The 26,024-nt window shown below is 41.7% G+C and overlaps 1 protein-coding gene across 1 annotated transcript in view; it reads right to left on the bottom strand.

The window, feature by feature from the left end:
- Nucleotides 1-24,332, bottom strand: part of LOC118371415 (coiled-coil domain-containing protein 71-like) — a 35,756-nt gene extending 11,424 nt beyond the window's left edge. The window contains exons 1-2 of the mRNA XM_035756832.2: nucleotides 24,012-24,332; nucleotides 20,929-21,131 (exon numbers count right to left, since the gene is read on the bottom strand). The gene's annotated coding sequence lies outside the window, so the exon portion shown is untranslated. The remainder of the gene's footprint in view (nucleotides 1-20,928; nucleotides 21,132-24,011) is intronic.
- Between the last annotated feature and the right edge of the window lie 1,692 nt (nucleotides 24,333-26,024).

The following is a 26,024-nucleotide window of genomic DNA, read 5'->3' as shown; positions in this document are numbered from 1 at the left end:
TAAGGACAGATGATCCAAAACATTAACCTTATCTACATAGTAAACGTTTTACTGCTTTGTACATGATCTGAGTAATATTTTCTGCCAAAAGTACATTTGCATACCTTTAACTGAACTACCCATCCCAGATACGGGTTTGAATTCGACAACATACGGTGTTCGCCACAAATAATCATATTAAACATTCCTGAAAATACAAGTGTCTCACATGCTTCAAAAGCCTAGAATCTTGCTAATCCAACTGCGTTGTCATATTAAAAAAAATGATTAATTGCGAAAGAATACGCTGCGATTATCTGAGCACAGACCCCCATATGAAACTACTTATTCAACCAGCACTTGCGTAACAAAATCACAAACTGCATTGAAATAAATCGTTTACCTTTGAAGATCTTGCTCTGGTTGCAATCCCAAGGATCATTGTTACACAATGAATGGTCTTTTGTTCGGTTAAATCCATTTTTTATAGCCTAACACAAAACATTTTGTGAACGCTTATCTCGTTGAATTTCGTGTCATTCAATTTTTCGACCTAACATCCAACGTAAATAGACAGACTTTCCCTGACTTTATCCAGTCATGTTTGGTTTCCTTGCAATCAACTGTTTGTAACACAACCAAACCTGATGGGTCATTTTGCGGGACGTAATTGACCCGGAAAAAAACGATTGGAAGACAACAATTGACGAGCCCATTGTGCACCAATTATATGACCACCGTCTCGTTGATTGACTGTATTTTAACCCAATGACCACTGATAGTCTTGAAATCTAGCTGGGTAGATAGCCAATGAGCAGAAGTAAAACAGCAATATCCCATGGTTCTTTGTTGTAAGACAAACCTTTCCATTGAGGACCGTTCTTTCGCCATTGCCAATTTAACCGTGAAGGAGCAAAGCTTATTACGCACTGCAGTATTTCTGTGACTTGCATCTTCAGCTGTTTATTTATCCAACATCATGGCAAGTAAGTCAAAGAAAGCTAATTCTAAGACTAGATATACGAATGTAGAAACAATTTTAGAGGAAATTGATTGTGGAAGTGAGACAGATCTGCTTTTTGAAGACTCCATTAGCTCCCATAGCTTTGATTCTGAAACTGAGATCATTGTTTTGGACTGGTAAGTTGCTCTCATGCTAATGCAGTTTGAAATTAATATAAAATATTACTTGTGATTGATTTTACATTTTATTTGCAATATATAAAGATGTAATGAAATGGGTAAGGTACACATTAGCTAGTCATTGTGAGTGAGGGTCTGTTTGTTTGTATGAGAACGACCATAGCGTCGGTCTACACACACGGTATGGTGTAGAATGTAAACCCATACAACACAGCCAGCATGCTTCCTCCAATCAGTCTACATTAGAGGGAGCATGGTCTACCAGCTGCTGCTCCACCCCACGCAAAATAGCCTATTTGAGGCAGGCCCACAACAATGGTCAAAGTGAAATGGAACAGCACTTTGTTCCCTGTAATATATATATAAAATGTTTTTTATACCTGTTGACACAGGGCTCATATGTAAAACTATTCTAACTGAAAATTATTCCAGTGGCACTGACTCCGACTAGAAAGCCCTTCCTCTCACAGAAAGCCTTCAGAGAGCAGCTCATCAAGGAGCTTGCTGGCTACAGCACCACTGCACCAAGCCCTGTCCCTTCTGCTCCTGCCACAAGTGTTCATCATGGATGTGCCTAAGGGCCAAAATTGGATTAGATTTGGGTATGTCTTCAGGCGGAAATTGCACAAAGTAGGGGGTTAGCTCTAAGAGTCACAGACCTACGCTTCCCCTGGCTCAGGCCATCCCCCCACAAAACACAAACATAAGTTGATTGATTAATTGGAGGCAGCTTGTGTCAATTACAAAACATTTCCTAGGATTTTCTACCTGAAACGCCTGTGGATAATGCTGTAAATAAAGAAAAGCAAAGTGCCTCAAAAGCACGGCACCAATTAGAGATCGACGCGGTTATTTGAATATGCGAACAGACGTTAGTATTCGATGACTTGAGTTAATGAGATGTTTTTTGGGGGGCCTATTTTAACAATGAAAAAGCAGTCTACATTACATTTTCCTTTTGAGCTATATATAACAAGTCAAAAGTTGACACTTAGTCAAGGTTCTTTTTTTTCTACATTGTAGAAGACATAACATATGGAATCATGTAACTAAAAAAAGTTTGAAGAATCTAAAAAGTAATTTTTATTTGTTAATGTATCCACCCTTTGCACGCTCTTCAAATTGTATTTGTCACGTGCGCCAAATACAACACCTTAGTGAACTGCTTACTTACAAGCCCTTAACCAACCAGTTAAGAAAAAGTAAAACATAATGAAAAGAGCAGCAGTAAAATAACAGTAGCGAGGCTATATAGAAGGGTTCATGTGCAGGGGCACAGGGTAGTCAACGTAATATGTACATGTAGGTAGAGCTAAAATGACTGTGCATACATAGTGAGTAGTAGCAGCATAAGGGTGGCGGGGGGGTGGCAATGCAAATAGTCTGGGTAGCCATTTGATTAGATGTTCAGGAGTCTTATGTCTTGGGGGTAGAAGCTGTTGAGAAGCCTCTTGGACTTAGACCTGGCACTCCGGTACCGTTTGCCCTGCATTAGAGAAGTTTATGACTAGGTGGCTGATGTCTGCCTTCCTCTGACACCGCCTGGTATAGAGGTCCTGGATGGCAGGAAGCTTGGCCCCAGTGATGCACTGGGCCGTGCACACTACACCTCTGTAGTAGCTTGCGGTCGGAGGCCGAGCAGTTGCCATACCAGGCAGTGCCGCAACCAGTCAGGATGCTCTCGATAGCGCAGCTGTAGAACCTTTTGAGGATCTCAAGACCCATGTCAAATCTTTTCAGTCTCCTAAGGGGGAATAGGCGGTGTCATGTGCTCTTCACGACTGTCTTGGTGTGTTTGGAACATGATATTTTGGTGGTGATGTGGACGCCAAAGAACTTGAAGCTCTCAACCTGCTCCACTACAGGCCCGTCGATGAGAATCAGAACGTGCTCGGCCCTCATTTTCCTGTAGTCCACGATCATCTCCTCGGTCTTGATCACATCGCGGAAGAGGTGGTCCTGGCACCACACTACCAGGTGGCTGACCTCTTCCCTATAGTCCATCGTTGTTAGTCATCAGGCCTACCACAGTTGTGTCGTCTGCAAACAAATGGTGTTAGAGTCGTGCTTGCCAACACAGTCATGAGTGAACAGGGAGTACAGGAGGGGACTAAACACACACCCAAGGGCCTCCCGTGTTGAGGATCAGCATGGCAGATGTGTTGTTGCCTACCCTTACCACCTGGGGACAGCCTGTCAGGAAGTCCAAGATTCAGTTGCTGAGGGAGGTGTTCAGTCCCAGGGTCCTTAGCAATGAGCTATGAGGGCACTATGGTGTTGAAAGCTGAGCTGTAGTCAATGAATAGCATTCTCACAGAGGTGTTCCTTTTGACCAGGTGGGAAAGGGCTGTGTGGAGTGCAATAGAGATTGCATCATCTGTGGACCTGTTGGGTTGGTATACAAATTGGAGTGGGTCTAGGGTTGCTGGGATGGTGGTGTTGATGCGAGCCATGAAAAGCCTTTCAAAGCACTTCATGGCTACAGACACGAGTGCTATGGGTCTGCAGTCATTTAGGCAGGTTGCCTTAGTGTTCTTGTGCACAGGGACTACGGTGGTCTGCTTGAACCATGTAGGTATTACAAACTCGTCCAGGGACAGGTTGAAAATGTCAGTGAAGACACTTGCCAGTTGGTCAGCGCATGCTCGGATTACACGTCCTGGTCATCCATCTGGCCCTGCGGCCTTGCGAATGTTGACCAGTTTAAAAGGACTTACATTGGTTACAGCGAGGGTGATCAATCCGGGACAGCTGGTGCTTGTATCACTGGGCATCTCACAGCTGGGCTTCACTTTGTAGTACATACTTTGCATGCCCTGCCACATCTAACAAGCATCAGAGCCAGTGTAGTAGGATTCAATCTCAGTCCTGTATTTCGGCTTTGCCTGTTTGATGGTTTGTCTGAGGGCAAAGCGGGATTTCTTATATGCGTTCGGGTTAGCGTCCCGTTCCTTGAAAACTCTACCTTTTAGCTTGATGTGGATGTTGCCTGTAATCCATGGCTTCTGGTTGGGGCATGTACCTACGGTCACTGTGGGGACAACGTTATTGATAAAGCCAGTGACTGATGTGATCTACTCCTCAATGCCATCGGATAAACCCCGGGAACATATTCCAGTTTTTGCTGGAACAGCGCAAAAAAAAAAAAAAAAAGTCCTGAGGCTTAGCATCTGTCATCTGACCACTTCCATATTGAGCAACTCACTGGTACTTCCTGCCTTACTTTGGATTGTAAACTTTGAATTGTAAGGATTGTATAATTATGGTCAGATTTGTCAAATGGAGGTCGAGTGAGAGCTCTTCACCCAGCTCTGTGTGTGTGGCATGAAGGTGGTCTAGCGTTTTAAATTTCCCTGCATTAAAGTCCCCAGCCACTAGGAGCACCGCCTCTGGATGAGCATTTTCTCATTTGCTTTATACAGCTCATTGAGTGCGGTCTTCGCACCACCATCAGTTTGTCGTGGTAAATGGATAGCCATGAAAAATATAGATGAACTATTTTGGGATAGGGGGCAGCATTTTCACTTTTGGATGAATAGCGTGCACAGAGTTAACTGCCTCCTCTGTCCCAGATGCTAATATATGCATATTATTAGTAGTATTTGATAGAAAACACTGAAGTTTCTAAAACTGTTTGAATGATGTCTGCGAGTATAACAAAACTCATATGGCAGGCGAAAACCTGAGAAAAATCCAACCAGGAAGTGGGACGTCTGAGGTTTGTAGTTTTTCAAAGCTTGGCCTACCGGATACAGTTGGATATGGATAATGTTGCACTTCCTACAGCTTCCACTAGATGTCAAGTCTTCAGAACCGGGTTTGAGGTTTCTACTATAAAGGAGGGGCTCATGAGACCTCTGAGTCAGTGGTCTGGCAGAGAGCCTTGGTCTCATGACGCGCGCTCCCGACAAATGTACTTCTCGTTCCAGTGCTTTCTTCAGACAAAGGAATTCTCCGGTTGGAACATTGATGTTTTATGTTAAAAACATCCTAACGATTGATTCCATACATCGTTTGACATGTTTCTAAAGGACTGTAACAGAACTTTGAGTTTGTCTGGATGAAGTGCCTGCGCCTCATGAAGATGGATTACTGGGCTGAAGACGCTAAGAATGTGGCTATTGGGACATAAATTATGGATTTTATTTGTCGAACTGGGATTCCTGGGAGTGCCTTCTGATGATCAAAGGTAAGTGAATATTTAGTGTTATTTCTAATGGAATGACTGAGCTTGATACCCTGACCCAACCCCCCGATTGAGCAGAGCCCTGTCTTATGATAACCCAAATCTCACATTTTAGAAGCTAAAGTGACATGTCATCCCATCACAAATAATTTCATATTCAAACATTTAAATTGAACAACAATTCCATGTGAATCCGAAACAATTCCATGTGAATCCGATAACTCTGATGTGTAGACTTTCCACTGTAGAGTTGTGTCATCTTATCATTGATGAGAATGTCTCAGATGACAACTGAACTGACATCATAGTCATTAAGTGCCACCGCATATGTTCAATTGGTCGGATTACCAGATTATTGTTCGTTTCCCCCCACATTCTGATGTTCCCAGAATCTCTGTTAACCAAGGGTTTGCAAATGTAACATCAGTAGGGTAGAGAGGGGAAAAAAAAGGGGGGGGGGGCTGCTAGTAGAAAAAACCTGGATAAAATTAAAATAGCCAATGTGATATGTATGGCCGGTCTGCAACAAACTTTAAACATTGTATAAAATCTTCTCGACCCCTCAAGTTACCTGCACCAGTGAGCTGGGGACAGACAGCTGTTGGCTATTTGAGCAAAGGATAAGAAATCAGTGTTCGACTTGGGCAGGAGCTCACCGGAGTAGAGCACCGACAGATCAATGTTCTACTGCTTTTGCTCCTGTTCCTCCTGTAGAATATTAGCTCAAACATATTGTGGAGCGTCTGCACTTAAATATAAAACCGCACCAGCACCCAAAATGAGTAAAGAAACCCATTTCAGTCCTGCAAAAAAAGTAGATCTGGCGGGCCTATTTTATGACGTTTCCACTGGATCAGAGCATGATATTTTTCCCTTTCACGCCGAGTGGTTATCAAAAAGGGAGAGAGCTAGAAATATTTTTCATATCATTGAGAATGACAGTTCCTCAATGTGATGTAAAAAACAGACTTAAATGTTCTTGCTGTTAGAGGTGAAGAAAACAATTACTTTGAGAAGCTTCGAAGGTCATTGGAGGTGTTTTAAGCCAAATCAGAAATACTATATCAGATCCAACTGGGAACATTTATATGCCTACATTTGAACACATGCCAGGAAGCCTACTTCAGAATGTAAATCAGGTGGGTCCTTAAAACATTGACAATAGCACCTCCAAACAAAAACTAAACTGAATTTACAAAACTCAAATGGATTGAAATAAACTAAAACTTGTTTTTCACAAGTTTTGCATAGGTTGTGCACTCTGCAAACAATGTGTCCATTCCAACAACGGTAAAATGAATAATATTGAATGCATTAACAGAAATTCCCATAACCAAACATTGTAGATTAGAAATAACGGTAAATGTACTGATAATATACAATACATTTCGGAAAATATTCAGACCACTTAACCTCTTCCACCTTTGTTTTATTTAATATTTTAGAATAAAACTAACAAAAACCCATAATGGATAAAGTGAAAATAAGTTTCAAATTTATTACAAATAAAACACTTTATTTACATAAGTATTCAGACACTTTGCTATGAGACTCGAAATTGAGCTCTGGTGCATCTCGTTTGCATTAATCATCCTTGAGATGTTTCTACAACTTCGTTGGAGTACACCTGTCGTAAATTCAATTGATTGGACTTGATTTGAAAAAAAGGCACACACACACCGGTCTATATAAGAAGGACCCACAGTTGACAGTGCATGTCAGAGAAAAAAATATCATGCCATGAGGTCGAAGGAACCGTCTGTAGACCCGAGACAGGATTGTGTTGAGGCACAGATCTGTGGAAGGGTACTAAAAAACATTTGCAGCATTTAAGTTCCAAGAACACAATTGCCTCCATCCTTCTTAAATGGAAGACATTTTGAACCACCATGACTCTTCCTAGAGCTGGCCCGCCCGGTCAAACGGGGGGGGGAGAATGGCCTTGATCAGGGAAGTGACCAAGGACCCGATGGGCCTGAATGCCAAGCATCACATCTGGAGGAAACCTGGCACCATCACTATGGTGAAGCATGGTGGTGGTAGCATCACACTGTGGGGATGTTTTACATCAGCAGGGACTAGGAGATTAGTCAGGATTGAGGGTAAGATGAACAGAGCACATTTATATGCCTACATATAAATGTATGTAGATCCTTGAAGATGTCCTGAGCACTCTGGAGCAGGTTCTCAGACTGGGGCAAAGGTTCACCTTCCAACAGGACAACAACCCTAAGCACACAGCCAAGATAATGTAGGAGTGGCTTCGGGACAAGTCTCTGAATGTCCGTAGAGTGGCCCAGCCAGAGCCTGGACTTGAACCAGATTGAACATCTTGAGACCTGAAAATAACTGAGCAGCAACATTGCCCATCCAACTGGAGAGCTTGAGAGGATCTGCAGAGAAGTATAGGACAAATTCCTCAAATACATGTGTGCCAAGCTAGTAGCATCACACCCAAGACTGGAGGCTCCTATCACTGCCAAAGGTGCTTCAACAAAGTACTGCGTAAAGGGTCTGAATACTTATGTAAATGTGATTTTTTTAAATCACAAAATACACTTGCAACTATTTCTAAACGCCCGTTTTTAGTTTGAGGAAAATAAACAATTAACTCAATTTTAGAAATAAGCTGTAACGTAACATTGTGAAAAAGGTTATGGGGTCTGAATACACTATGTAATGGTGAGATGATACACTAACAATTTACGTTGCGAAACAATAAATGCACACATTGGCAGGAGAGCTCGCATTCTGGAGCAATTAGTGCTTTGTGCATCTGGGCGCAGCATGGTCAATCTGATGTCTGCATTGTCTATACAGAATTTACGGTGATACGGCCTCTGCAGAAGTCAGGGAAATCATACTTCTTGCACATTGCGGAGCAGTTGTCAAGGAAGTGAGTTTATGTATCGCACCCACCTACCAATGATAATGTGGAGTTATACAAAGCCCTGTGCATGGTTACAACATTTGGGAGCCGCATGGCGATGCTTTACAGAGCTGAATTTGGCATCTGCATGCCTCCGGAGGCACCACAATTGCATCACACCCTCCATATGTTGCCACCAACTAGATTTTCAGATCTAGACTAAAAGACAATGTATGCTTGGCCTCCACAATGGATTAGTTTCATCCCGGACAAAAAAAAAAGATATAACATCACACACAGGGGCAGAAAAGTATTTATAGTCAGCCACCAATTGTGCAAGTTCTCCCACTTAAAAATATGAGGCCTATAATTTTGTATCATAGGTACACTTCAACTATGACAGACAAAATGAGGGGGGGAAAAAAAAACAAGAAAAATCACATTAAAACCTACAATGAATTTATTTGCATTTTATGGTGGAAAATAAGTATTTGGTCAATAACAAAAGTTTGTCAATACTTTGTTATATACCCTTTGTTGGCAATGACAGAGGTCAAACGTTTTCTGTAAGTCTTCACACACGGTTGCTGGTATTTTGGCCCATTCCTCCATGCAGATCTCTAGAGCAGTGATGTTTTGGGGCAGTTGCTGGGCAACACAGACTTTCAACTCCCTCCAAAGATTTATGGGGTTGAGATCTGGAGACTGGCTAGGCCACTCCAGGACCTTGAAATGCTTCTTACGAAGCCACTCCTTCGTTGCCCGGGCGGTGTGTTTGGGATCATTGTCATGCTGAAAGACCCAGCCATGTTTCATCTTCAATGCCCTTGCTGATGGAATGAGGTTTTCAATCAAATCTCACGATACATGGCCCCATTCATTCTTTCCTTTACACAGAGCGGTCATCCTGGTCCCTTTGCAGAAAAACAGCACCAAAGCATGATGTTTCCACCCCCATGCTTCACAGTAGGTATGGTGTTCTTTGGATGCAACTCAGCATTCTTTGTTCTCCAAACACGACGAGTTGAGTTTACGAAAAAGTTATATTTTGGGTTCATCTGACCATATGACAATCTCCCAATCTTCTGGATCATCCAAATGCTCTCTAGCAAACTTCAGACGGGCCTGGACATGTACTGGCTTAAGCAAGGGGACACGTCTGGCACTGCAGGATTTTAGTCCCTGGCGGCGTAGTGTGTTACTGATGGTAGGCGTTGTTAATTTGGTCCCAGCTCTCTGCAGGTCATTCACTAGGTCATCCTGTGTGGTTCTGTGATTTTTGCTCACCGTTCTTGTGATCATTTTGACCCCACGGGGTGAGATCTTGCGTGGAGCCCCAGATCGAGGGAGAATATCAGTGGTCTTGTATGTCTTCCATTTCCTAATAATTGCTCCCACAGTTGATTTCTTCAAACCAAGCTGCTTACCTATTGCAGATGCAGTCTTCCCAGCCTGGTGCAGGTCTACAATTTTGTTTCTGGTGTCCTTTGACAGCTCATTGGTCTTGGCCATAGTGGAGTTTGGAGTGTGACTGTTTGAGGTTGGGGACAGGCGTCTTTTATACTGATAACAAGTTCAAACAGGTGCCATTAACACAGGTAACGAGTGGAGGACAGAGGAGCCTCTTAAAGATGAAGTTGCAGGTCTGTGAGAGCCAGAAATCTTGCTTGTAGGTGACCAAATACTTATTTTCCACCATAATTTGCAAATAAATTCATTAGAAATCCTACAGTGATTTTCAGTATTTTTTTTCTGTCATAGTTGAAGTGTACCTAAGAAAATAACAGGCCTCTCATCTTTTTAAGTGGGAGAACTTGCACAATTGGTGGCTGACTAAATACTTTTTTGCCCCACTGTACACACATGCATACATACTGCTCAAAAAAATAAAGGTCCTCCCAGACCTGGACTAAAGCATCCGCCAACTCCTGGACAGTCTGTGGTGCAACGTGGCGTTGGTGGATGGAGCGAGACATGATGTCCCAGATGTGCTCAATTGGATTCAGGTCAGGGGAACGGGCGGGCCAGTCGATAGCATCAATGCCTTCCTCTTGCAGGAACTGCTGACACTCCAGCCACATGAGGTCTAGCATTGACTTGCATTAGGAGGAACCCAGGGCCAACCGCACCAGCATATGGTCTCACAAGGAGTCTGAGGATCTCATCTCGGTACCTAATGGCAGTCAGGCTACCTCTGGCGAGCACATGGAGGGCTGTGCGGCCCCCCAAAGAAATGCCACCCCACACCATGACTGACTGCAATAAAATGCAAATTAATTACTTAATCATACAATGTGATTATCTGGATTTTTGTTTTAGATTCCGTCTCTCACAGTTGAAGTGTGCCCATGACAAAAATTAGACCTCTACATGGTTTGTAAGTAGGAAAACCTGCCAATATCGGCAGTGTATCAAATACTTGTTCTCCCCACTGTGTGTGTGTGTGTGTGTGTACATGCATATATATATATAAGCACTGCATTGTGTAAGAAGCCTGCAAGTATATGACAATTTAATTTAATTTGTCCTTGTGATCTTACATTTTGCGCACAATAATTTATAGTACTTTTCCAACCTTTAACAAATAGCAAATGTATCTTGAATAAATTTAAAAAATATATACAAATAAGTGGCCACAGGGAGTCGGCAAAATAAAATAAAAAGTAAAAGAGTAGTCTTCGACTGGCAGCTGTAGTGTTACTGGCGTCGGGAGAAGGGCGGGTGGGCTGTGTGAGGTTAAGAAGCATGTGAATTTCACGAGCAGGACTGCCGCTTGACAAAGCGGTCTATTGCGGCAGTCCAGTGAATGAGGGACGTCGGTCTCAGTGCTAACTGGGTACTAAATAAAATAAACTGAACAGCGTGCAAACAATGTGATTTTAGAAAAAAAAATACATGTTATTTGACACATGCCACCCTTGAGTGTTCCATGATAATCTACCTGCTGAATTACCGTTAAAGTGATATCAGCCGAAGAAATCCTCACTAAGTTTGTAAGTACAGTCTCCAGTAGTAAAGGGCTGTGTCTGAAAGAAACTTGGCATTCAAGAAAGCACCGGCGCAAGCGAAATCGATGGGATCTCGAGTTTGCGACACACTTTGAAAAAGCACACGATCAAACAAAGCTTTGGATGTCCATGTGACATTTGATACAAACGTTGGTACTTTCGTATCGGGTCACTTTGAAAATGTGAAAACCTTGAAGCATAACATCCCTAAAGCATCCAGCGCTTCACACCGTTTGAGTGACGAAAGATGGCAGTTGAATCCCACCCCCAGTTCAAATCAAATGTTATTTGTCACATGCGCCAAAAACAACAGGAGTAGACCTTACCGTGCAAGGCTTACTTACAAGCCCTTGGTTATTGTTGGTTAAGAAAATATTTACCAAGTAAACAGAAAGTAACAAAACAACAATGAGGCTGTATACAGGGGGTACCGGTACCGAGTCAATGTCCGTGGGTACAGGTTTGTCAAGGGGGGGGGGGAATGCAAATAATCCAGGTAGCCATTTGAGTAACTGTTCAGCAGCCTTACAGCTGAGGGGGGGCAAGCTATTAAGGAGCCTTCCGGACCTAGACTTGGCACTCCGGTACCGCTTGCCGTGCAGTAGCTGTTCTCTCCGTCTATGACTAGGGTGGCTGGAGTCTGACATTTCAGGGCCTGCCTGGTATAGAGGTCCTGGATGGCAGAACACTTGGCCCCAGCGATGTACTGGGCTGTATGCACTACCCTCTATTGCGGCGGGATGCCGACCAGTTGCCATACCAGGCGGAGATGCAACCAGTCAGGATAATCTTAATGGTCCAGCAATAGAACTTTGGAGCCTGAATAAATTTGTCATGGCTCCTTAGATCCTCAGAGGGGGAAAAGTTAGTGTCATGCGCTCTTCACAACAGTCTTGCTGTGTTTGGACCATGATAGTTTGTTGGTGATGTGTACATCAAGGAACTTGAAGCGCTCAACCTGCTCCACTACAGCCCTGTCAATGAGAATTGGAGCGTGCTCGGCCCTCCTTGTCCTGTAGTCCAAGATAATCACCTTTGTCTTGATCACGTTGAGAGGTTGTCGTCCTGGTAACACACTGCCAGGTTTCTGACTTCCTCCCTATAGGCTGTCTCATTGTTGTTCATGATCAGGCCTACCACCGTTGTCGTCAGCAAGGATCCAGTTGGAGGTGTTTAGTCCCAGGGTCCTTAGTTTAGTGATGAGCTATGAGGGTACTATGGTGTTGAACGGTGTAAAAAGGCAGTGTGGAGTGCAATAGAGATTGCGTCATTTGTTGGCTTTGTATGCAAATTGGAGTGGGTGTCAGGTTTCTGAGATGAGGGTGTTGATGTGACCCATGAACAGCCTTTCAAAGCACTTCATTGCTACAGACGTGAATGCTAAGGGTCGGTAATCACTTAGGCAGGTTGCCTTGGCGTTCTTGGGTACAGGGAGTATGGTGGTCAGAGACTGTCAGGGACAGGTTGAAAATGTAAGTGAAGACCCATGCTCGGAGTACACGTCTTGGTAATCTGTCTACTCCCTGTGAATGTTAATGTGTTTAAAGATCTTACTCACGTCGGCTATGGCGAGCGACCGCAACAGCTGGTGCTCTCACGCATGCTTCAGTGTTGCTTGCCTCGAAGTGCGCATAGAAGTAATTTAGCTCATAAGGTAGGCTCGTGTCACTGGACAGCTTGCGGCTTGTCTGCCCTTTGTAGTCCATAATAAACTTGTCCTGTTTTCAGGACCCCGTCTTTCAAAGATTATTTGGATTTTCACGAATTACTTCACAGATCTATGTAAATGGTTTAAACACTTTCCTATGCATGTTCAACGAACCATAAACAATTAACGAACATGCACCAGTGGTACAATCGTTATGAAACTAACCGCTTAGACTGTAGGCAAATAAGGTCACAGTTATGAAAACATAGGACACTGAAGAGGCCTTTCTACTGACTCTGAAAAACACCAAAAGAAAGATGCCCAGGGTCCCTGCTCATCTGAGTGAAAGTACCTTAGGCATGCTGCAAGGAGGAATGAGGACTGCAGATGTGGCCAGGGCAATAAATTGCAATGTCCGTACTGTGAGACGCCTAAGACAGCGCTACAGGGAGAAAGGACGGACAGCTGATCGTCCTCGCAGTGGGAGACCACGTGTAACACCTGCACAGGATCGGTACATCCGAAAATCACACCTGCGGGACAGGTACAGGATGGCATAAACTGCCCGAGTTACTCGGAACGCACAATCCCTCCATCAGTGCTCAGACTGTCCGCAATAGGCTGAGAGAGGCTGGACTGAGGGCTTGTAGGCCTGTTGTCTGGTGAGGACCTGCCTTACGTCACCGGCAACAACGTTGCCTATTGGCACAAATCAAACTTCGCTGGACCAGACAGGACTGGCAAAAAGCGATCTTCAATAACGAGTTGCGGCTTTGTCTCACCGAATTTGTGTTTTTCGCCGAAGAAATTAGCAGTACACAGAGGCCTGGACTCTGGAGCGGGATCAATTTGTAGGTGGAGGGTCCATCATGGTCTGGGGCAGTGTGTAACAGCATCGGACTGAGCTTGTTATTGCAGGCAAGCTCAACACTGAGTTACAAGGAAGACATTCTCCTCCCTCATGTGGTACCCTTCCTGCAGGCTCATCCTGACATGACCGTCCAGCATGGCAATGCCACCAGCCATACTGCTCGTTCTGTACGTGATTTCCTGCAAGACAGGAATGTCAGTGTTCTGCCATGGCCAACGAAGAGCCCGGCTAATATAGTAATAACAATAATAATAAATGCCATTTATCAGACGCTTTTATCCAAAGCGACTTACAGTCATGTGTGCATACATTCTACGTATGGGTGGTCCCGGGGATCGAACCCACTACCCTGGCGTTACAAGCGCCATGCTCTACCAACTGAGCTACAGAAGGACCACAATGGGATCTCAATCCCATTGAGCACTTCTGGGACCTTTTGGATCGGAGGGTGAGGGCTAGGGCCATTCCCCCCAGAAATGTCTGGGAACTTGCAGGTGCCATGGTGGAAGAGTGGGGTAACATCTCGCAGCAAGGACTGGCAAATCTGGTGCAGTCCATGAGGAGATGCACTGCAGTACTTTATGCAGCTGGTACTGACTTACACCATATACTGACTTACTTTTGATTTTGTTCATGGAGACATTATTCCAATTCTGTTAGTCACATGTCTGTGGAACTTGTTGTTCAGTTTATGTCTCAGTTGTTGAATCTTGTTATGTTCATACAAATATTTACACAAGTTGCTGAAAATAAAAACACAGTTGACTGTGAGGACGATTATTTTTTGGGTGAGTTTACTTTGCAAGTCCTGCCATGTCCGACGAGCGTAGTCCTGTATTTACGCTTTGCCTGTGATGGTTTGTCTGAGGGCAAAACAGCATTTCTTGTAAGTGTTTGAGTTAGAGTTCCGCTCCTTGAACGCTCTACCCTTTAGCTCAGTGTGTATGTTGACTGTAATCCATTGCTTCTGGTTGGGGTATGTACGTACGGTCACTGTGGGCTCGACGTCATCAATGCACATATTGATGAAGCCGTTGACTGATGTGGTATATTCCTAAATGCCATCGCATGAATTCCGGAACATATTCCAGTCAGTGCAAGCAAAACAATCATGTAACTTAGCATCTGCGGAATCTGGCCACTTCCGTATTGAAAGAGTCACTGGTACTTCCTGATTTGGTGTTAGTTCTGGCTAATTACAACAACAATTTTCTCTCTTAACAAAAAACACTTATCTCCATTACCATACTCAATTTGTCCGAGTCCTCAGCACACCCCTAGGAAGCCAACCCAGTCTGTATTTTTTCCCCTCAAGGTGCCCACCGGTTGTTATGGTAAACACCCCACCCGTCTGTAGCAAACAATACTCATGAGTTCATAGAGTTAAGTGTTCTGGTCTTTCTTATTGGTCAGTGAAATTAGTATTTTAGTGCTGTGAAAACACTATAGTGTACATTGGCAGTCAGTGCCTTTTAGGATGAGGGAGTACTTTTTTGTTTGAGTATGGCGTGATTTCTATTACAGCATATTGGATGACTGTCATTCATATTACATTCACCTAACCTTTGTAACATCGATATGTTTGGTCTATTACATGATACAAAAAAAAAAAAAGTTCCCTATAACCAATATGAGGTTGCTACAACCTAGCTTACAAATGAATGTTTACAAAGTAGGTGCCCAGTTGAGAGAATTTAGAAATCAAGGAGACAGTGACACACTCAATACCGCCTTGCACACTCTTGCCTGTATCTATCTTATTAAGGGTGTAATCATTAGCCCAACAGTTTTAAACCAGAGTTTGTATTGGATAAATTAAAGTATGTTACTCCCTGTTCCGATACATTTTTCAACAAAGTCACAGAGACAAATGAATCTTGATCTCTGCAAACACAGTTTACTTTCATAGCAGCCACATACAAACAGTATGATCATTTGCTCATGTATACTTCCTTCTCGCATCTAGGCGCCCTCTTCCTCACCTTTTCCCTTTGCTTGTGGACCTTAGTGCACAATACAACAGCTATCTGTGACCAGGTGAAAAATCTTTCCAAGTCAAACCTTCACACATGCTACATAGTTGTCACCATATTAGCTAACGTCATAGTAAACATAGCTAGCTTCTAGAACTAATGTGTTAACCAGTTGGATATAGGGGGCCCCATTTTAATTTTTGGTTTAAAAACGCTCCTGTTTTAAACAAAATATATTGTCACGAAAAGATGCTTGACTATGCATATAATTGACAGCTTTGGATAGAAAACACTGACGTGCCACAGAACTGATGTTACAGAAAAAAAAACCAGATACAAATCCAATCACGAAGTGCCGCATTTTTTTTAAACCACCTCATGGCAATGACTCCTTATATGGCTGTGGAAGAGCTAGTAGTCAGCTTACGTTTTCCCCAAGGTATTTGTAGGCACATCATTGGAAGATTGACCATAAGAAACTACATTTACCAGGTGGTCGCTTGGTGTCCTCCGTTGAAATTATTGCGTAATCTCCAGCTGCAGTACTTTTCCATTTGCTACGGAAGAGAAACCCAACTGCCACGAATGATTGATCAGAACGTTTGCCATGTTTCTGTCAATATTATGGCGTTAATTTGGAAAAAAGTTTGGCGTTGTAGTGAATGAATTTTCGGGTTTTTTTCTTAGCCAAAGGTGATGAACAAAACAGAGCGATTTCTCCTACACAAATAATATTTTTGGAAAAAATGAACATTTGCTATCTAACAGAGTCTCGTGAGTGAAAACATCAGAAGTTCTTCAAAGGTAAATGATTTTATTTGAATGCTTTTCTTGTTTTTGTGAAAATGTTGCCTGCTGAATGCTCGGCTTAATGCTATGCTAGGCTATCAATACTCTTACACAAATGCTTGTGTAGCTTTGGTTGAAAAGCATATTTTGAAAATCTGAGATGACAGTGTTGTTAACAAAAGGCTAAGCTTGTGTTTCAATATATTTATTTCATTTGCGATTTTCATAAATAGAAAAAGTTGGGGTATGCTAATGCATTATAGTGCAAGTATTTTTCTGTCGATTTCTCAGCCAAGCAGGTTGAACAAACGTGACGTTTTTTGCCTACAAAAATATTATTTTTGGAAAAAATGAACATTTGCTACCTAACTGGGAGTCTCCTGAGTGAATGCATCTGAAGTTCTTCAAAGGTAAATTATTTAATTTGGTTGCTTTTATTTTTGTGAAAATGTTGCCTGCTGCCAGCACAGCATTATGCCATGCTAAACTTACAAATGCTTGTCTAGCATATTTTGAAAATCTGAGATGACAGTGTTGTTAACAAAAGGCTAAGCTTGTGTTTGAAAATATTTATTTAATTTGCGATTTTCATGAATAGGAAACGTTGCGTTATGGTAATGCGCTTGAGGCTATGATTACGCCCCCGGACACGGGATTGCTCGTCGCTAGAGGTTAATAAACGCAATACAATCATGCAGTACAGTGAACAGCAAGCAGTTTAGCAGTTACACCGGCAGGCCCCCCACCACAAGTTATGCACTGCAGTGCTAGCTAGCTGTAACTTATGATTTCAGTACTAGATTAATTCTTGGATCCTTTCAGCTCTGATAGGTTGGAAGACGTCCTACGGAGCTTGTCATAATTACTGTCTAAGTCTATGGAAGGGGGTGAGAACCACGAGCCTCCTAGGTTTTGTATTGTACTCAATGAACACAGAAGAGGACAGAACACTAGCTGTCCTCCAGCTACACCATGGTGATGCCTCAACAGCAGTCTGTAGGGTTACTGACATTTATTGCAAAACAGTGTGTTTTAATCAATTTGGTGACTTGAATATATTTCGTAACATTTTATCTTTAAAGTATCACTTTGTTTTACTATTTTTATGAAATTCCCTGAGAAAGATGGTCCTACCCTTCTCTGGTACCTTCCTGAGGAGCCTCCACTGACAGATCATAATTGAACTTCACCATTATGACTAGAGGTCGGCCGATTAATTAGGGACGATTTCAAGTTTCATAACATTTGGAAATTAGTATTTTTTTGGGCACAGTTTTTTTTTTTCTAGTGACACCATCCCGTGAACTGGACCGTTGTCATCATCTGACACTAATTAGCATAACACAACGGACATAAATCTTCCTAGAAAATCTTCCTATTCATGAAAATCACAAGTGAAATATATTGGAACACAGCTTAGCCTTTTAAACACCCTGTCATCTCAGATTTAAAAAATATGCTTTACAGCCAAAGCTAGACAAGCATTTGTGTACATTTATCGATAGCCTAGCATAGCATTATGCCTTGCTAGCAGCAGGCAACCTTGTCACGAAAATCAGAAAAGCAATCAAATTAAATCGTTTACCTTTGATTAACTTCGGATGTTTTCACTCACGAGACTCCCAGGTAGATAGCCAAAGTTCATTTTTCCCCAAAATATTATTTTTGTAGGTGAAATAGCTGTTTGTTCTTCACATTTGGGTGAGAAATTGCAGTCACCACAACACCAAAAAATATTCCAAATTAGCTCCATAATATCGACAGAAACATGGCAAACGTTGTTTATAATCAATCCTCAAGGTGTTTTTCAAATATCTATTCGATAATATATCAACCAGGACAATTGATTTCTCAGTAGAAGCGATTGGAATGGCTACCTCTGTATTTTATGCAAGAATTTCTCTGGGAGCATCAGGTGACCACTTGCGCAATGAAGCCGCCTACGGGTATTCTTCAACATAAATGCGTAGAACTAAGTCACAATGCTGTAGACACCTTGGGGAATACGTAGAAAGCGTAATCTGGTTGTTAGGGCATTCACAGCTCAATAGGGACGCATCGGAACGCAGGGCTTTCAAAAGATGAGTCACTTCCGGATTGGATTTCTCTCAGGCTTTCGCCTGTAACATCAGTTCTGTTATACTCAGACAATATTTTTAGTTTTTGGAAACTTGAGTGTTTTCTATCCTAAGCTGTCAATTATATGCATATTCTAGCATCTTGTCCTGACAAAATATCCTTATTTTTCCAAAAATGAAAATACTTCCCCCTAGTACTAACACCTTATTATTTTCAATGACGGCCTGGGAACGAGGCAGAACGATAGATTTAACTTGTCAGCCCGGGGGATCCAATCTTGCAACCTTACAGTTAACTAGTCCAACACTAACCACCTGCCTCACGAGGAGCCTGCCTGTTACGCGAATGCAGTAAGCCAAGGAAAGTTGCTAGCTAGCATTAAACTTATCTTATAAAACACAATCAACGACTGTCGTTGCTCCAATGTGTACACACCATAAACATCAATGCCTTTCTTAAAATCAATACACAAGTATATATACTTTTAAACCTGCATATTTAGCTGAAATAAATCCAGATTAGCAGGCAATATTAAACAGGTGAAATTGCACGCAGAGTCTGGGTATACGTTTTGAGCCGCCTGGCTCTTTGCAAACTAATTTCCCCGAATTTTACGTAATTATGACATAACATTGAAGGTTGTGCAATGTAACAGGAATATTTAGACTCATGGTTGCCACCCGTTAGATAAAATACGGAACGGAATAAACATTTTGTTTTCGAGGTGGTAGTTTCCAGATTTGACCTAAGTCTCGTATTTCTGTGTGTTTATTATAGTTACGTCTATGATTCGATATTTGATTGAGCAGTCTGACTGAGGGCTGGTAGGCAGCAGCAGGCTCGTAAGAGTCAAAGGGAGATGGTTGAGAGAGAAATAGTCGACGCGTTATAATTCCTGTAATAACTTGCGGCTGAACTTGAAAGGGGTTCGTTATTTTACCATCCATGTCCTCCGTAGAGAATGTCTTGATCTACTTCAAATAAGGTCTGTGGTTCGTGCAGGCCTAAAGCGCCTCAGTGTTTTGATACCCGTGTAAATCTCACTAGGATAAGGTAATGCTTGTCAAAATATTTTCATAAATACACTCTACAAAAAAAAAAAAAAAAGATCTTCGCTTATATTTAGCCAATATTGATCAGAGTTACTTTGTACTATGGATATCTACACCGTTATAAAATTGGCAAGGTGGTATAAGCCTACACGAAACAGAACTTATTTTAAGTGAATCTAAAAATATCCTATGGAATAAATGAATTTAGGAAGTGCTTTTCAGATTTTGCTAGGTGTCATGGGAATTATGACTCGCACTTTGGTAGTCAATTCTTACCATGTCCATTATTAAAATAGTATTTCCTACATATAGAAATTAAAGTTTTTGTTTTCAACATTCATCACAGGGTACAGTTGAGAGCATTTGTCTCCTAAGCATCATTGTCACTTCAGTGTGTGTGTTTTACAGATGGCAGAGAAAAGCAGAGCACCAGTGTGGGACAACTACATGGAATTGGCACCAGGGAAAGCAAGGTGTTTTATTTGTGATAAAGATGTAAGCATGGGGTCAGAAAGGCTAAATCAAAAAAATATCACCAACCTGTGGAATCACCTTAAGAACACCCATCCGAAAGCCCATATGTATTATATTAAGTTAAAATAAAAGTGGTCATTGTTCATTCAGTATTGTTGCAATTGTCATTATTACAACAATTAATGGCTGATTAATCGGTATCTGCTATTTTTTTTTTGGTCCTCCAATAAATCCGTATCGGTGCTGAAAAATCCTAATCGGTCGACCTCTAATTATGACTGTTTCTAATATAAGGCACCATTTCACTCAATACAAAAGTAGTGCTGGTTGATCGCACTGAGACATTAAAAAAAAAAAAAACCTTTCTGCCTTTTCGTCTATGGAAATGTAATGGCATAACGTGCTTGATGTCATTCCGAATAATCGAAAAAGGTCGGACAGAAGAAAAATCGAACAGTAAAAACATTACTATGATAGAGTAAACACGACTCTAATTCAGTCAGAGAGCTAAGTCCCTGCCCTCGTTCGATTATTTGAGTAGCTAGTAGACACTCTAAAAGTGAGAAAAGTCATCAACATTCAAACAAGCCAAGTAGATAACGTTAGCCGGCTAGCAGCATTGTTCGGCTGGCCAGAACATTCGAAACAAGAGCCGATGTAACGTTAGCTAGCTGGCTACGTTTCTTGAGGCCAGACAGACATTCCTGAGTCGAGGAACAGGAGATAACACAATACTGTACTGACAAACCGGCGAGTAACTAATGTTACCTAGTTGTAAAGTCAGCCATTTAAACACCATGCCACCATGGTTTGCTATCACTTCCCCTACATCATAGGTACTGAATGTGTGTAGCTACCTTTTTGTTGTGCGAACCGCTGCCCCCTTGCACCACTCAGCAGCGCCGATAACTTCAATCAAATGCGAGCAGAGACACACTTTCTTCATACAGCAATTAACGGGAAGTGCACTCTTTGGAATATTGCTTTGACAGCTACAATTGCAGTCAAGCGTTGGCCAAAGTAAAATGGCAACCGTTGGGGGTGTTTCCGTTTTGAAGACCTGAAAGAGAAGAGGGGCGGAGTTTAGAATGCAATAGGGACGGCACTTCAAGCTAAGCACGCCCATTAGACCTTATCAGTGTCCGATCAGTGCCCAGAAAAAAGGGAAAGAAGGCGTGATTTGGGCGTGGTCAGGAACAGGAAAGGGGTTGGGCAAATTTAAGGGAGGCAAACTCCCATGCCTTTTGTGAGAAAAAAAAAGGTAAGCAGTGAGCTAGCTAGCAATCTTTGTGAGATAATGGAGGGGTTGAAAGGACAATTTAAATTATTGCATTTTCAGTGTTAATTTAGCCATTAGATTAATATGTATTTATGTTTCTAAATTCATGAATGGGATAACGATTAAACATGTTTTTTTAATGTATGTTAATTTTGACATACAACTAAATGGAATGTTAGAATAAGCTAGCTACAGGTTGAAGAATTGTTTCTGACCAAAATGCACATGAATGATGCCGCGTTCAGGTTCAGATGCTAGTCAGAACTAGAAAACTCTGACAGTTCCAACTTACAAGTCGTGGTTTCCCGACGAGCACCTGAACGCGACATTAAAGGATGCAGTCTTTGAGGGGGCAATAATAAAGCATTGTATTCGTTTGTCGGCCATTTACAGAAAAATTAAACTAGGTGATAGCAATAGAAAGAGGACCTCTGCATTAATAAGCAGCTCAATTTCACAATTTTATAATGCAACCATTCAGTGTAACATCAAATTTAAAAAACGGACAATTGGACTTCGATTAAGAAATTCTGGTTTAATGTAGTCAATGTTATCACCTTATCATTTGTCTAAAGGTTATAGGAATGACTGTTACGACACTGAAAAGTTTAGAGTTATTGTGAAGCCAGGCTTTTTTAAACCTCCCCTCCCCCATTTCTCGTCTCTCCACTGTGATGACAGATGTGAGCAGTATGGCACAAAATGGCTGCCAAGAATAATCAAAATGGCTGCTACAGACTGTGAATATGAGGTGTAATTACTTCACAGTACTTAAATAGTTTTGAATTTTTAAAAATGTATTTACATAAATGTCTACATATGCTACCCTGGAAAATAATATCTTGAATGAAACCAAGGAATGAGGAGAACCTTGATCCTACCACAGGCAACCAAGTGCTTGCTGCCTGGGAGGTTGTTAGAAATTGATACAAAATGAAGGTTTCTTAAATCTAATGTTGATGTCCCCCAATAAAACATAGTCTCTCTATACATCCGGGTTGCTCCCACAATTTTCAATTGACTTAAGGTTGCTTTCAAAACAACTCGGAAAATCGGAAACATCGGAGCTCATTTGTCTACGAGTTTCCAAGTCGGGCATTTCAGAGTTTCAGAGTTCCGAGTTGTCTTGAAAGCGGCACCGTCTGTATGTAATATAACATCAGTTTGGCATAGAAACCATGTCACTACTTTATACGCTTGAATAAAATGCAAAATAGTATCTAGCAAAATGGAGATCATGGAGGTTATTTTTAATGACTGCGTTTCACAAGTAACTAGTTTGAGTCAAGTTCCTCACCAAAACCACTTAACGTTTTGCCTGCAAACTTTGTTTTCGAATCGCAACGTTCTCGTATGCATACAACCTTTTAAAGCCAGAAGAGTAGAAATCAGATTTTTACAAATTAAAGACGGGCCTGATGGACACAGAAAATGTTTAGCTAGACTTTCCAAATGTCGGCAAAACACACTGGACAAGGTGGGATGATTTTGTTTCGGTAAAATGAAATATTCAAGAAATGTCGGTGACAATATTGATAGCCTAATAACCATCATATGAAAGTAAAAATGAAAAAGTGAAAATTGAAGTGAAAATGAAAATTCAAGGAGATAGATGAGCTTGATGCTGCTTTCCAATACATATCGATGGTCTTATTTTGGTGACATGATCATCAATGCTTGGCTTTGACACAAATGTAATCTCATGTAGGCTGTACACGCACTCTAAACAGCAGCGCGAAAATAACAGTACCAATACCAGAGTGGGCACACTGGCTACAAAACGCTTCATTTTTTTTTTACCCGAGAAGCCATCAGTAGAATTGAAAATGCGATGGAAACCCATTTAACTTGTATTCTTTATTAGGTACATGGGATTAACTGCAAAATGTATTTGTATGTGCGCTACGTGATCGCGCACAGCCTGCAACAAGTCAGTTAGATGGAGACCTCTCTGGTGGTCATATTGTTTTTATGTGGAGTTTAGAATATCCGCATGAAAATATGTCGCCAATTCGAAGGAAAGCTAGTTTTTTTTATTTATTGGAAAGGAGCAACGCTCACACCGTGCTCGTCCACCACCCTGTGAATTTCGTAATTTATTTAAACTATAGCCTAAAACGGCATGCTTTCCTGAGTCGTAATGGAAGGACCACACACCACATTAACGCTTGACTCGAAGTTTACTTCGATATGGTGGTTATTAAATCAATATTTTTTAGCATAAATACGTTTCCACCGCCATTTCTCGCATAATACGTTTTACTGACAGAAAGATCCCACCATGAAGAAAGAAAAAAAAATATCTGTCCGCATTTATAATTGTACCAAACTCCCTTTTCCTATCATAGATGTCATGATTTAAAAATATATATTGTATGACTAGTCGCATAAAAACCGTCCGGAAAAGTGGTTAATGGCGAGGGTCGGTTTTACGAGACTTAATAAAAATATGGAGATTTTGTAAAACAATAAATAAATAAACGTCCGTAGAGAGATTTGAAAGGTGAGCAAGATGAAATGTTGAAGAAGACCAAACACTGCAGTGGGAGGGGTTATAGACAGGTGTTAAACGGGGATGGAATAGACTGACATAAAAATACAAATTAGAATGTGAATAGAGCAGATTTGGAAATTGAAAATTAACCCAATTTGGAGACATACCCCTTGTTGTTCACGAGGTCAGCCTGGCCCTGCAACCTACATTCAGAATCCTATTCACTCATCTTTCCATATAAGGTTTGTTTTTGGAAGTTGAGTTTGTTTATAGGCAGTTCTGTCGGCAGTTCCACTATTTGCATAAAATACTAATTGAACCCCGGGTTTTAAACAGGCAGTTAATCTCTAATCGCCATTCGTGGTGAATAAAGTAACACTACCTAATACTTCAATGCATTTTTCCACAAAAGGTGGGTAAACCCTCGTGCAAAATAAAAATATATTATGTAAATGGTGTTTATTTGCATTTACTCTCCACTACACTGTTTGTGAGCATGATAGCTGTACTTTTAGGTTATGGTTGACGCAGCTTGTTTGCCATTAGCCAATTGGTGTTCTCAACAAGTTCAAAACGAGTTCAAAGTATCTCTCCTTCCAGAGAGACATCAGGGACCGTAACATACTCTGTTTCACAGAATCATGGCTCTCTCTGGATATACTGTCCCAGTCCATACAGCCAGCTGGGTTCTCAGTACATTGCACAAGCAGGAATAAAGAACTCTGGGAAGAAAGGCAGTATTTCAATATTAACTACTCATAGTCTGACCAAGAATAATAGATGGCTGCATTCACACAAAGCTGAAAGCGTGAACCAGCGCACTTAACCGTGGCAAGATGACTGGGAATATGGTCGAATACAGTGTAGTTACTCCCTCCGTAAGGCAATCAAACAGCGAAAACGTCAGTACAGACAAGATTTATGTGGCAAGGTTTACAGACAATCACTGATTACAAAAGGAAAACCAACCAGGACACCAACGTCTTGATCCCGGACAAGCTAAACACCTTAAACAATTTGAAGGCTATGCTACCAAATACTAATTGAGTGTATGTAAACTTCTGACCCACTGGGAATGTGATGAAAGAAATAAAAGTTTAAATAAATAATTCTCTCCACTATTATTCTGACATTTCACATTCTTAACATAAAGTGGTGATCCTAACTGACCTAAGACAGGGAATTTTTACAAAGATTAAATGTCAGGAATTGTGAAAAACTGAGTATAAATGTACTTGGCTAAGGTGTATGTAAACATCCGACTTCAACTGTATTCAATCTCTCCCTATCCCAGTCTGCTGTCCACCATTGTTCCTGTACCCAAGAAAGCAAAGGTAACTGAACTAAATGACTCTGCAACTGGGTCCTGGACTTCCTGACGGGCCGCTCCCAGGTGGTGAAGGTAGGAAACAACACCTCCACTTCGCTGATCTTCAAAACCTGGGGACCCACAAGGGTGCGTGCTCAGCCCCCCCTGTACTCTCTGTTCACTCATGACTGCGTGGCCACACACACCTCCAACTCAATCACCAAGTTTGCAGACGACACAACAGTAGTAGGCCCGATTACCAACAATGAACTGCACCGCCCGCAACCACAGGGCTCTCTAGAGGGTGGTGCGGTCTGCCCAACGCATTACCGGGGGTACACTGCCTGCCCTCCAAGGCACCTACAGTACCCGATGTCACAGGAAGGCCAAAAAGATCATCAAGGACATCAACCATCCAAGCCATGGCCTGTTCCCCCCGCTATCATCCAGAAGGCGAGGTCAGTACAGGTGCATCAAACCTGGGACCGAAAAACAGCTTCTATCTCAAGGCCATCAAACTGTTAAATAGCCTTCACTAGCCAGCTACCACCCAGTTACTCAACCCTGCACCTTAGAGGCTGATGCCCTATATCCATAGACATGGATTACTGAATTACTAGGCACTTTAATAATGGAACACTCATCACTTGAATTATGTTTACATACTGATTTACTCATCTCATATGTATATACTGTATTCTGTTCTACTGTATTTTAGTCAATGCCACCACGGCATTACTCGTCCTAATATTTATATATTTCTTAATTACATTATTTTACTTTTGGATTTGTGTATTGTTGTAAATTATTAGATACTACTGCACTGTTGGAGCTAGGAACATAAGCATTTCGCTTCACCCGCAATAACATC

Source organism: Oncorhynchus keta, chromosome 27, assembly GCF_023373465.1.
Source record: "Oncorhynchus keta strain PuntledgeMale-10-30-2019 chromosome 27, Oket_V2, whole genome shotgun sequence".
Classification (NCBI taxonomy): domain Eukaryota; kingdom Metazoa; phylum Chordata; class Actinopteri; order Salmoniformes; family Salmonidae; genus Oncorhynchus; species Oncorhynchus keta.
The sequence above is the reverse complement of the archived record's forward strand: the minus strand, read 5'-3'. Positions and strand labels throughout refer to the sequence as shown.